This window comes from Agelaius phoeniceus, chromosome 7 (assembly GCF_051311805.1).
Source record: "Agelaius phoeniceus isolate bAgePho1 chromosome 7, bAgePho1.hap1, whole genome shotgun sequence".
NCBI lineage: Eukaryota > Metazoa > Chordata > Aves > Passeriformes > Icteridae > Agelaius > Agelaius phoeniceus.
In genome coordinates, this window is record NC_135271.1 from 48,818,021 (window position 1) to 48,832,174 (window position 14,154).

The 14,154-nt window shown below is 39.5% G+C and overlaps 1 protein-coding gene across 4 annotated transcripts in view; it reads left to right on the forward strand.

Annotated features, from left to right (window-relative positions):
* MBD5 (methyl-CpG binding domain protein 5) overlaps positions 1–14,154 on the forward strand; it is a 129,780-nt gene that overhangs the window by 59,867 nt on the left and 55,759 nt on the right. For all 4 annotated transcript variants that reach the window (XM_077181770.1, XM_077181769.1, XM_077181771.1 and 1 more), the window contains exon 3: positions 8,580–8,716. The gene's annotated coding sequence lies outside the window, so the exon portion shown is untranslated. The remainder of the gene's footprint in view (positions 1–8,579; positions 8,717–14,154) is intronic.

Genomic DNA, 14,154 nt, shown 5'->3' on the forward strand with positions numbered 1-14,154 from the left:
TGTGCTGTCACATCAGTTGTGCCATAGTGATGTAGTTCCATCGAGTGGGGAGAACCACTGATGTAAAATATTGTGGGAAATAGGTACAATAATAGCCCTTGATGATAATTTGGAGAATGGGAGAGGACAGGGTTATTGCAGGTGAATTCATGTTTTCTGTATTTAATGTTACTTTGGACAAACAAACCAAAAGTCTCTTAGGGAAAAACCTTGATTTTAGCTGCTCATTTTTATCTGCTGCCTAAAACACTTGAAGGGGCTGAGGAATAAACTTTTTTACCCTCCTGTGTTTACCATCATGTGCTCAGTTGGGCTGACCTGCAGCCCTAAAAGCCAAATTATTTGGTGTGTCCATCCAAAACATTTTCAGGTGTGTTTTAGGATAAATTCTTACATTGAGCAAGTTTACACCGCTTTGTAGTGAAGCCCTAGTATGCAAAGTGAGCATCTGCCTGCACGAGCAGATTCTTAATTCTGGTGGTTAAGCAGAGGACATGGTTATAGTTCAGAAAAGAAATCATTCAGGAGCCTGTATCTGCCTTGTGTTGACTCTTTGTAACCTTACTTGAGATTTACTAATTCAGTCCTTCCACTAGTACCAGTTAACTGTTACCTGCAAGGACCTGGGCACTGTTATTTGAAGCTGCTAATGAAAGAGTATCAAAATAATAGGAATAATAATAATAATAATAATAATAATAATAATAATAATAATAATAATAATAATAATAATAATAATAATAATAATAATAATAATATCACCATCGTCATCATTATAATTATTTATCTATAATATAGTCTCTATTCTATTATATATTATATATTATATATTATATATTATATATTATATATTATATATTATATATTATATATTATATATTATGTATTATGTATTATATATTATATATTATATATTGTTATGTGTTATATATTATGTGTTATGTGTTATAAGTTATATATTATGTATCATATGTCATATATCATATATCATATATATCATATATTATATATTATGAGCCTGCTAAAAGCTTTGGATGGTGCCACGGAGCAGGAAACTCACCTGATGTAAAATCTGATAACTGATGATGTTAAAAGAGCCCCAACAGGTGCACAGATCTCAGTTCATGGAAAATTAAAGATGCTCTTACTGGTTTTCAGGCTATCTTGATATTAGGGAGAAATACTGCATTTTCAAGGAATAATTCTTGTTGTCCAAACGAAATGTTTCCATCTGTTCTCTGCAACTGAGCAGGAGCTAAAATAGGCATTTTCTGTGCTCTGGTGCCATTTGCAGAATGGCTTCATTTTGTCTTTATGCTCAAAACCACGTTTTGCTGGCATTCCCTAAGACTTTGGATGCTCAAATGAAGGTCCTGCTCCTCACACTTGCTGATCACATTCATCCAAAGAAGGGGGGAAAGTAGAATTCCAGTTTGAGGTTATTTTAGGTCCCAGTTTTGTTTAGGTTTGGTTGCCACTTTTGCGCATTCACACATTCCAGCAAAGCAGATTGAAGTTTTCTCCCCTGGCACAGTGCTGCCATCACTTGAAAGGTGCTTTTAAAATCCCACCAAGTTCTTTGTGCATGGAATTACTTTCAGCCTTGAACTTTTTCAAGGTGATGGGACCATTCAGATCCTTTAAATTTGGCTTGGTTTGGATCTGCTCAAAAAACAGAGCCCAAAAATTCTGAAATACAGGAAAGGCTGATTGGAGGAGCAGCAGCTCACAGGGGTCATAAGGTAAGATAGAAGTTTCTGGGTGAAGCCATGTCCAGATGTTGTATTTCTGTTTTCTGGTGTGGAAGACAGATCCCAATACAGATCCCAATACTTGGGTGACATTCCCAGTGTTCCTGCCCCTCAAGGTCCTGGCAGATCACATCCAACTACCTGAACCTGGCATGTCCAGCTTGTTACACATCACACCAAGGCTGCTGCCCAGAATTTGGGAAGAGTTCTCTCAAAGCTGCCAGGCTGAACTCAGCTTTGCAGTGATGCCTCAGGTTTATCTTTTCTATGTTTCAGGCTCTGTGCTGCTTTGGTGTAAAAGGGATAATGTTTAAGGGATGCTGAGCTCTGTGCACAGAGCAGGGAGACAAAACAATTCCTGCTCCAGCTGGGCACCAAGGACAAATGAGCCAAATCTCAGCCCAGGAGCACAAACCCCGTGGGCTGGAGAGAGAAAAACAAGCAGGGTGGGACTGCAGGGGCTAAAGCTGGGATGGGACAATGAACTGCAAGATGCAAATGGAGCAGAACTGATCCCAGGGACAGAGCCTGGGAGCGCTGGTGCATTTTGGGGCCATTTTGGTTCATCTTGGGTGCAGCCCTGGCTGGGCTCTGGTGCTGCCCAAGGTGGATCCATGGAGGAGATGCTTGGAATGAATCCCTGCTTTATTCTGGGACTCTGCCCAGCTTAGGACACCCTTCTGAAGGCATCAGCAGGAAGCTGAAGGATCCTCACCCTCAGCTCACCATTGCTGCTGAGCTCTTGGATGGAGGAGGAATCTTCTCCTCTCCCACAGCGGTGGTGCCGCAGGATCTGATTGTCCAGCAGTTCCAGCCTGATGTCACTCTGTGTCTGGTCACTCAGAATTTTAGACTTTCTGTGTTAACAGACACGACATTCAAGAAAACACTACATTCAAGCTAAAGCCATTGAAAGAACTTCCAAAATTAAACAGTAAAACTAAAATTACAAATATGTCATTTAAATAGAAATGTGTAATATCACATAGTAGAAAACATAAAATTTAAAGTGTCAAAATATAGTAATATATCTATAAAACAAAAGTTGTAAAATAAAAACTAGTCCTCCTTCTTCATAAGTTTAAATAGTATTATATAATTAAATTTAAAAGTCCCCATTACAAACCACAAATAATTAATTATTAAGCTAAAATAAAAATAATGTAAGTATAATTTCTTAATTAAACAATTTATCCTTAAAATCCTTATTAAAAAATACAACTCCATTTTTTCGTTTGTTAACATAAAATACTATAGAACTCACAGTTTATAAAACTGTAATATAAATAAAAACTAATAAACATCTACATCCAAACAAAAGATACAATCTCACACATTTAATCCCAACCCCAACTAAAAGAAAAAATAAAACTAAACATCAATTCTGGGGGAATTTCAAGTTTTTCTCTCTGTCTCAGCCTCTCCTTGGGAGATGGAGTCTCTCATCTGGAAGCTCCCTTTAACCCCTTCCTGCCAGACCTTTGAATTAGGGAAGTTTGCAGGTACAGGAGAGGAAACAAAAGCTTCAGGGGTCAGAAACTTCCATTTTTTGTTACACCTGAAGCCAGAAAGTGCAAAAAACAGGCTGAGAATGAAGGAACTGGGACACTTTAATTGTGGTTTCTGTGAAGGAGGAAAAATTCAGTCATTAAATTGACATTTTGCAGTTCCCTGTTCCTAGAACCATACAAAATGGTAAGGCTGTAATGTTATTGCACTTATATTTTAATTATTAAATTATTGTTATTATACTTACTAATCTAATATTTTAATTATTTTAATTATTAAATTAATATAATTTAATTCTTAAGCTAACTTAAGCGAGGCATTTAAAATTGTTCAACTTCTTGTATATTAGAAGTTCCTTTAGCTTGAAAGGGGAATTTTTTAGTCATAGAGAAAACTTAATATAAAATAATGAAATAAAAAAGCAAATTGAGGTTTAACCAAGTTGTCTGTTGACTGCTACTGAAAGTCTTGTTCTCAGATCCTTTTCCTTTGTGTGCTCTGCTGATGTGAAAGTCCTCCAATATAACTTTAACAATCTGGAATTCAGTTATTCCTGTTGATGATTTGCTGTCAAACACTTGACACCTTTAAATCCTTGTTTTTACTGTGCTTTTCCCCAGTGACATTTGGTACATTTGTCATTAATAATATTTAATATTTCTCTTCGGCCTTAGTGCTGTTGTGATCCATATTTCTAAAAATCAGAGGAATATTTGATTATTTAGTTCCATACCTTAAAACCAGACTTCATAAAATCTCTCAAAGCTTTCTGAAAACTCATTCGGTCCTGGGCTAAATTTTGATAGAATTTTGAGCTCTATTTCTGAATAAATAAGAGAGATATTTTTAAAATGATCAAACAGATTGAAATAGTAGGGCATTTTTATATAAATATAGACTCAGGAGTGATCCAGTGTGAATTACATTAAACTCACTGGGGAACCATCCATTAACCTGAGCGAGAATAGAATCAGAATTCCAGAAACTGAATTCTGCTGGAGGAGCCCTGGGCCTGGGGATTATTCAGATAATTTCCTGATACTTTTATCAATGCATTGGGCAATTAGTTCTGCTAATTAGCAGCATCACTTTGGAAGAACTGCTTGGAGGGAGTGGAGTGACAAGGACAGAGCAGGCAGGGATGGAACTGGAACGGAATTCCTTCTTTGTGAAAATTCATTGGGAATTTTCTCATCCTCTCCAGCTTCAGGATAATTCCAGTTGGAGCCTGAATCCAGAGCAGAGTCTCCTCTCTGCTCCATGGCAGCATCTGCCCTGCAAGAGAGTTTAAAATAATCAAGATTTGCCAGTTATGGAGATTTGCGCCAAGAATTTTGAAGTAAAAAGTAACAGAGTTTAGAGAAGTTTATGTTATTTTCTTTGGGGAAGGATTTAATTTTAAACAATGGCATAATGTCATGTCTAAAAGAAGACACTTTATTATGTGATGATAAATTGTCATGAGGCAAAAATATAAACTGTTGGTGTGCTTCCTGCATGGAATTTCTTCTCTCCTAATGAGTTTGGAGTTGGGAGAAGAGATTCCTCTGGAAGTCCAGGTATCCTTTTCTTCTCCTCATGCTGTGGGTGTGTTTATCCAGGTCTTGGTGTGTCACAGACACATTTTATGGAAAATCCTTTCCTTAGGATCTTTTCTCCTGAGAAGCTGAGAGGCCTCAGGAGCAAAATGTACCCAATGGTTATCTGCTGATGTGGGATGCAACAGGAACAAAATGTACCCAATGGTTATCTGCTGCTGTGGAATGCAACAGGAACAAAATGTACCCAATGATTATCTGTGCTGTGGAATGCAACAGGTGCATCTGGGATTGGTCCATGTGGTTGTTTCTAATTAATGGCCAATCACAGTCAGCTGGCTCAGACTCTCTGGTCAGTCACAAGATTTTATTAGCATTCCATTCCATTCTTAGTTAGCCTTCTGATGAAATCCTTCCTTCTATTCTTTTAGTATAGTTTTAATATAACATATATCATAAAATAATCAATCAGCCTTCTGAAACATGGAGTCAGATCCTCATCTCTTCCCTCATCCTGGGACCCCTGTGAACACCGTCACATTGGTGGAGTTGTGCACCTTGTGGAGAAAAGGGAAAAGTTCTGACCTTGGGGTCAACAGAAATGTATTTATATAAAATAATCTGAGTTAGGAGATAGAAATGAAGATATTCTGGTGGGTTGAGTTAACTTTTCCTATGGAGGATGTGTTCCCTTGATGCCTCAGGTTTGGCTTTTCAATGTTTCAGGCTCTGTGCTGCTTTAGTGTAAAAGGGACAATGTTTAAGGGATGGTGAGCTCTGTGCACAGAGCAGGGAGACAAAACAATTCCTGCTCCAGCTGGGCACCAAGGACAAATGAGCCAAATCTCAGCCCAAGAGCACAAACCCCATGGGCTGGAGAGAGAAAAACAAGCAGGGTGGGACTGCAGGGGTTAAAGCTGGAATGGGACAATGAACTGCAAGGTGCAAATGGAGCAGAACTGATCCCAGGGACAGAGCCCGGGAGCGCTGGTGCATTTTGGGGCCATTTTGGTTCATCTTGGGTGCAGCCCTGGCTGGGCTCTGGTGCTGCCCAAGGTGGATCCATGGAGGAGATGCTTGGAATGAATCCCTGCTTTATTCTGGGACTCTGCCCAGCCCCTGCTCCAGGGCAGCCTGCTCAGTGTCACCAGCAGTGTGGGAGCAGCAAGGAGGGCAGGAGGAAAGAGTGGACACTGGGCTGGGAGACAAATGTGACAATTGATTCTCTTGTTTAGGTTGTTTTACCACATATCTTCACTTTTTGGGGGATATTTATATTTCCTATGATAAGGCTAAAGTAGAAATACTTGAATAGAGAACCTGAGCACCCTGACCCATGGAAGGTGGCACTGGGGAAGGGGATGGGGCTGGATGGAATTTCAGGTCCCTTCCAACCCAAACATTCTGGGATTCTGGGGTTAAAAAATCAATTATTTGTGGCTATGGAGTAATAACAACTGATTTTTTACCAATTCATTTTTTTGTACTTTTAGCAGCATAGGAGAAATAGGAGGAAAGGCAAATTGGCATTATACAGACCTCAGATTCTTTGTTTATCTTCTCCACTCTCATCAGTTTCTCAGTTATCTCTATATTAAATTAAAGATCAGTGAAGGAGAAAAGTTGATTACATTTCCATTGTGAGCCAGAAAACAGCAGTGCTTGTACACCAGGTATGCAAAGGGGCTGAGGGAAACAAATGAAGTTTTCAAAATGCTGTGTTACAGATGAATGAAAATAATTTGTAAATTATTCATCAGATTTAATTCTAAGTTGTTTTGAGAAAACTGAAGTAAATTGGGACGTGTGATTGTTGAAGAGACCTTTGTTCTCCAGCCTTTACAGGTTTAAATCTTGAGTATGAACTTCATCAAGATGTGGAGACTGTCCAAACTGCAGGGAGAGGTATCAGCTACTCAGGATTTACAGGATTGAGATATTGACTCAACTGATGGCTGATATTTTTTCCTCTTGCAAATTAAAACTCCTTTTTTTAATTTTTTTTTTCCTGGAACTGGAGACACAAAAAACCAGATAATATCCCTTCTTACACCTTGTGTGCTCAAAGCAACAACCACTCAAATGACAGCATTGCCAAACCTCTGAAAAATGTTCCTTATATCTATATATCACATTTGGAAAGTAAACATGTCAGTAGCTTAGCCTTATGTATATATCACATACATAAAGGAAATGTAGCAGTGTATTTATAACAATGGATCACAGAATTCACAGAAATGTGATGGTTTGTTGGCCTTCCAGCTGATTGCTGAATTAACTTCTCAGCAAGACCTGCCTGGTTTTGGGTGTTCCTTTGAGCTCTCACGCTGTTCACGTGCTCCATGGTGTTGTTAGGCAGTTACAGTTCATTTTCTGAAGTTCTGTTCATCTGGCCAACTTGTTGTCATACACAAGCCCAGGAAAGGCCATATGTTCCTGCAAAGGTAGCCTTGGAAGGTGGGATAGCTGCTTCTCCTTTTCCTTCTGCCATCTGTTCTGCTTTAACTTCATTTTCTCCACATGCCATGTCAAGCAAATACTCAGATAATAGATGGGAATTCTAATCAGTATGGAAGCAGGATTATTGTTGCCAACAATAGCCAGGTATCCAGATTTTTTTAGACATTTCCCTTGCTCTGTGGCGTTGTAACACTTAAAATTTAGAATTAGGAAGCTGTAAATAAATAAACATTATTTTTATTTAACCCACAAATACACTGAGATATTCCCATGAACACAGCAGAGATTTTCAGAAATAAAAAGAGCAAACATCCTGCATTTCTCCAAGTGCCTGCTGCTTTTTCCACTTGGAATTTCTCCTTGCTGTCCATGTGCCACCCCTTGCTGCTCCAGCCCAAGCATTCCTGCAGCCACGGGGATTAGGGGAGGATCTGGGTTAAGACTAATCCAGAGAAATACACAAATCCTGGGCTGATCCAGGAGGGACTCAGGGAGCAGGAGCACAGGCGTGAGTTGTGCCCTCTGACAGAGTGAGGGACTACACCTCAGCAATTCCCCCTTTGGGAACTCCCTAAAACTCCAGGGAAATTGAGGAGTAAGGAAAAAATCAGAGTTTTCAGGCTTTCTGCCAAGGAGACAGCAGAGCCTGATTTAGGCCAGGCCTGAATTGAGTCTGAATTGGGGAAACCTTTAAATCCTGTGAGCCCTGTGCTTACTCCAAGCATAATCATGTATATAATATGTATTTTCATATTTTCACCCACTTTTTATGCTGCTTATAGGAATAAAATTAAATATAAGGCCGTGCTTAGACCGAGGTCATGATTTGCCATCGCTTGTTCAAGTCACAGGATTCTGCTTGGTTTAGGGGGAAAATCTACAAGGCATTTGGGAAAAAAAAAAAAAGTCTGCAAGTCTGTAACCTACTTTCAATGGTTCTAAACTACTTTGGGGGTTGTTATATTAATTTATAGAAATGTCCATGTGTGTGAGTGTATATAAAAAGAGATGTGTGTATAAATAAACAAAACTGGGCGTCTTTTTGCTATTTTAGTTCTCTGAAATTTGGTGGTGGATCTTCTCAAGAATATCTCTTTTTAAAGTCTTTTCCTCCATTCTCCAGCTGTGTGGGCTCTGTTTTTACAGCCCTAAAATCTCTACAAGTGTAAAGCAGGGGAGGATGCAGCCAGACCTGGACTGTGGGGAGCTCTCCTGCTTCTGTGTGCATGGGCAGTGAAGTCAGAGATCCTTCCAGAGGGAATTTAGGAACAATTTCCCTTTCTGCAAATCCCCCTTTAGCAAAACATCTATTTTATTGCAGGAAGAAGAGGCTTTATCACAACAAAACGGGCAAAAACCACAAAGACTTGAAGAAACAGCACTTCTCTAATTCTTCCCAAAAGTTCCCAGAAGCACCAAATCCTAAAGGATTACACCCACCAGTCTTCCTGATTTCAGGTGGGTGAATTCTCTCTCTGCCTCTCTTTCTGAATTTGGGGATTCCTGGAGTGTCCAAGGCTGGGTTGGACAGGGCTTGGAGCACCCTGGCACAGTGGAAGGTGTGGGATGGGATTTATGGGATTTATTTCCCTTCCTGTTATCATGGTAGTCCTAGAGGTTGTGGGATTTTAGAGTAGTTGGTTATAGTTTAAAGTAGTTATAAGATTTTTTTGTTACAAGGTAATATATAACTTTCTAGTTCAATGAACAGTTGTTACAGGGTGTATTTTGGTTTTTTAAGCTATTACTTGTACTTATTTTTACGGCATTGTGGATATTTTTATTCCATATAATGGAACAAAATGGGTTCCATATATATTCCATATAATGAGTTTTTGTTACTTTGGTACACCTACATATATGTGTGTATATATACATATATCTTCTATTACACCTATGTATATGTGTGTATATATATCTATATCTATATCTATATATATGTATACATATCTATACTTCTATTACAACTGTGTATATGTGTGTGTATATCTATATCTATATCTATATCTATATCTATATCTATATATATACATATCTATACTTCTATTACAACTGTGTATATGTGTGTATATATATATATATATATATACACATATCTATACTTCTATTACAACTCCCAAACTCCTAGCTTGCTTAATTGCAATTACAATTACTGTAATTGTCTATACAGCCACACCCCTACATTATAAACCCTTCACCATCTTATCAATAGTTTCTCACTTAAGGTATATTTGTTCTTACAACTATAGAAATATAAGTTTATGGTTTTTCTGCTCAATGTCTGTGTATTGTATTTTTACATCAATCTAAGGTTGCAGATCAAACTCCTCAGTGTCTCTGGAAGTTTCTATTTTTCTGATTCCCACACATTCCCACCCAAACCAGTCTGGGGTTCTCTGTTTTCTCTGAAATGAAAGACAATGCAATTAATAATTATAATTTTGTGTGACTTTTTCCCTTAACAAAATAACAAACACTGTAAAGAAAATCAGACAGAACTGGATGCTCCCAAACAAAAGCTGCTGCTGTTATTTTCCAGCATGGAGCTCATGGCTCTAATTTGGAATTAACTGGTTGGGAGGAGAGGTTTTCAGTTATGCCACAGAGTAAATGAGAAAAATAACATAAGAAACAGCCAATAATCAAGTTGTTTGATTTAGAAGAAATGCATTTAAAAGCTAAAGTAAAAAGAGAACTGGCTGCCTGCCACCCTCTTTTTTACTCATTTGTGACAGCACACAATTAAAAAGTTCAGTTTGTTGCTCGTACAGGAATAACAGATTTTGGTATTTTTTATGTTTACTCACAAAAAGTATCTTTAATTTTAGATCCTCCAAATACTGTAGTTGTAAGAATATTGTTTGTATCTGGAGAGATTAGATGGGGACAGGATTTTTTTAATCTTTTAGCGCAGATTTGTTATGTAAATAGGAAGCTCACAAAGGAAGGAGACAGCAAAAGGCTCTGAAAAAACAGATGTGTCTCCCCCTGAAATAAAGCCACCACTGGATTCCTGCAACTTTTTGGGAAGTTTATTGTTAGGGATGTGCATGGAATCAAAAAAAACCCCAAATTCTGTAGTTACTGTGTAAGTCCATTTCCATATGCTCAGTACAGATCATTTTATCATGAATTTATTGTTGCTGTTTAATTTTGCCAAGTTCAAAATCAGATTATTCATTTAAATGAATTCTTCCAATGCTTTGCTGTGGATTTCTCGAGGCTCCTTTCCCTGCTGTTCCTCCAGTCCTTAGCACTGGCCATGTGACCCAGATTTTTTAAGCCCTGCTATGACTTTAGGTTTTATTCTTGGGCTCTTTCATCCATCTCTTGGAATTGTTTCCAGTAAATTAGAGTTTTACAGTGGTTGCTGTGATTAGCATTCTGTGCTCATGGGGAATTCTTCATAAAAATGTCTCTGATCAATACCTTTCAATGTGTTTAAACATTAATGTATAATTTTGTATGAAGAATGGTACATCCATAGTGGAATTATGATCTAAAATACATTTTTATGCAAATTCTTTAATGGTAGGTTATACCATCTTTCTATCTGTTTTTGTTACTGTGAAGATAAATTATAATTATATGAATAACCTGCATAAAATGGTTGTGTTTTTAAATACTTCCATTCAGTAATATCTGTATATTCAATAATATCTATGGACTGAATGTTCCTTGTTGATACAGTGTATTAAAAACAGGTAAACCCTCTACAGAGCCTAAACATTGATATTTTCTAGTGTCCCAGTGCTTAAGAAAATCTAAATATATCTTCATCATTTAGAGGGTGTCATTTATGGAGTCATATTGGTTGGGGAAGGCCTTTACAGAGTAAATAATTTTTATTTTAAGTAGTTTGCATGTGACAAAAACCCATTCTTGAAAGGCTCTGCCAGGTTGGCGAATGCATTTTGAGACAACCAAGAGACTTTAATGCCCATTTTTTACAAAATGCTGGGCCCTAATTTGCACTGAAATTGGGAAGATCGGTTGAAAACTCAATTAAACTGGGGACACTGGTGAAATCAGTGAAGCCAAACTGCAGGGTTTGCTTCTCAACTTCATTAAGACATTTAAATAATCATGGCAAATACTGTATTTGGTTTCACAGCCAATGCACTTGGTGACTTTCGTTGTCACAGGGTGGTGTTGCACCCTGTTTGTTTGGCTCATCTGAAACTTCTCACTCCCATTTCCTGTCAGGGTTTTCTGTGGCAGGAGAAGGTTTTAACAACAACCCAGACCTTCACTGTGATGATAAATGGCTTTCAAAGAGATTCCAAAGAGGGGATCTGAAAATCAGAACTAATTCTTCCCATCTGCTGAAGGATTCAAAAACTCAGTGATTTTGCATTTCCTTTTAATGAAGATTTATTTGGGGAAAAATGTGAAATGCCCAATTCTTGTGAATTTGATGCCTAACTGTGCCTGTGCTGAGTCCTCAGGCTCTGGGATCTGAGGGTTTCACTCTTTGGGATGTGCCTTTAACCTGATGAGCTCCAATCCATTCCACCTCTGGAAAAATCCAAACTATTGCCTCCAGTCCTGGGCAGGCTCCTCTGGGGGTCAGAGGGATTCCAGCAGGGATCAGTGCTGGAGGCACCTGGCCTCTGGAGCAGCACAGGGAGGATGGAAAGGGCTCAGGAGCAGGCAGCTGTTAGGGAATAATGAGCCATCCCCTATATTCCTATATGGAAAAATGAGCCATTCCTATAGGGAATAGTGAGCCATCCCCTACATTCCTGTAGGGAAAAATGAGCCATTCCTATAGGGAATAATGAGACATCCCCTACATTCCTATAGGGAAAAATGAGCCATTCCTATAGGGAATAATGAGCCATCCCCTACATTCCTATAGGGAAAAATGAGCCATTCCTATAGGGAATAATGAGCCATTCCCTGTATTCCTATAGGGAATAATGAGCCATCCCCTACATTCCTATAGGGAAAAATGAGCCATTCCTATAGGGAATAATGAGCCATTCCCTATATTCCTATATGGAAAAATGAGCCATTCCTATAGGGAATAATAAGCCATCTGCTATATTCCTATAGGGAAAAATGAGCCATTCCGTATATTCCTATAGGGAATAGCGAGCCATTCCTGTAGGGAAAAATTATCCATTCCCTATATTCCTATAGGGGAAAATGAGCCATTCCCTATATTCCTATAGGGAATAGTGAGCCATCCCCTATATTCCTATAGGGAATAACGAGCCAAGGCCAAGCTGGATGGGGTTTGGAGCTACCTGGACTAGGGGAAGGTGTCCCTGCCCATGGCAGGAGATGGGATCAGCTGATCTCTAAGGTCCCTTCCATCCCAAACTGTTGGAATGTGAGCCTCTCTGAGTTCCTCAGAGAGAGAGGTGAGTGCAGGGGTTGAATTAAAGCCTTCAGAGAAATTAGGATATATTAAGCCACACAGATGTGAAGTAGGAGTGTAGGTTTAAGTGCAAGTTGTAGTTTTAAATAAGTAGAAATGCATTTTAAGTGCCTTAAGAAACTGTGTTAGCTAGTAAAGCTCAGTTTAAAGTTCAGTAACTTAGTTCCAGACTTAACAGAAACGTAGCAGAACTTTGCTTGGGTCTCTAGAACAGATTCCCAAACCCTTCTGGGATTCTGTGATCCAACAGTTTTCTGTTCCAAGTGGGGATTCACCAATGTCCTGTACTTGAGCCAAGGCTCATTTATAGCCCATCATTTATAGCCCATCATTTATAGCACATCAGTGGATCCTTGCAAGTTTTTGGGAAGTTTATTGGTAGGGATGTGCATGGAATCAAAAAACCCCCAAATTCTGTAGTCACTGTGTACGTCCATTTCCATACCCTCAGTACAGATCATTTTATCATGAATTTATTGTTGCTGTTTAATTTTGATAAATTCAAAGTCAGATTATTCATTTAAATGAATTCTTATGATGCTTTGCTGTTGATTTCTCGAGGCCTTTAGAGGAAGCTCCTTTTCTTCTGCTGGTGGAACCACAGTTTTGGTTTGAAAAGCCAGGTGTCTGCTAAGGAAGGCAGAGCCCCCCTTGAAATGGGAAATGTAAACCCCCTCCCTCTGAATTGTTATAATATTTGATATTAAAAGGCTCTCAGGCAAAGTTATGGGAATAGGAATAACTGTTCTTTACTAGGAAAATTAAAAATACAAATACAATAGTACAAACAAAAAAAACAAACCCCTGCCAGAGTCAGAGCAGTCCCTGTCCCCTGTGTGTCAGGGGGTGGCACAGCCCCATGCCATGGGGGCTCAGCCCTCCTGCAGTGCCAGCTGTGGCTCTGCTGGAGCAGGGATCCTGCACAAGGGGGGAGTTTTCCTCTGCAGCTCCAGGGCTGCTGGAGATGGGCCTGGGCTCCTCTGGGAATGCAGGGCAGCAGGAAGCTGCTCCTCTGGGAATGCAGGGCAGCACAAAGCTGCTCCTCTGGCAATGCAGGGCAGCAGAAGCTGCTCCTCTGGGAATGCAGGGCAGCAGAAGCTGCTCCTCTGGGAATGCAGGGCAGCAGGAAGCTGCTCCTCTGGGAATGCAGGGCAGCACAAAGCTGCTCCTCTGGGAATGCAGGGCAGCAGAAGCTGCTCCTCTGGGAATGCAGGGCAGCAGAAGCTGCTCCTCTGGGAATGCACTGGGCAGAGGCTGCTGTGCTGTCCCAAACCTCAGATTGGATCCAGGTAGGAATGCTTGGCTCCTCCCCTGGGCAGAGCATCTCCCCATGGGATGATGGAATTTTATCAGCCATGCAGGGACACTCAGTGGCCATGGATAGAAGATAATTAATAATTAATGGCCCATGAACAGAAGATAATTAATAATTAATGGCCCATGAACAGCAGAGATCTCCTGAGGGAGGATTGGCTGTGGAAGAGATAAAGAAAAACTGCCCAATGAACAG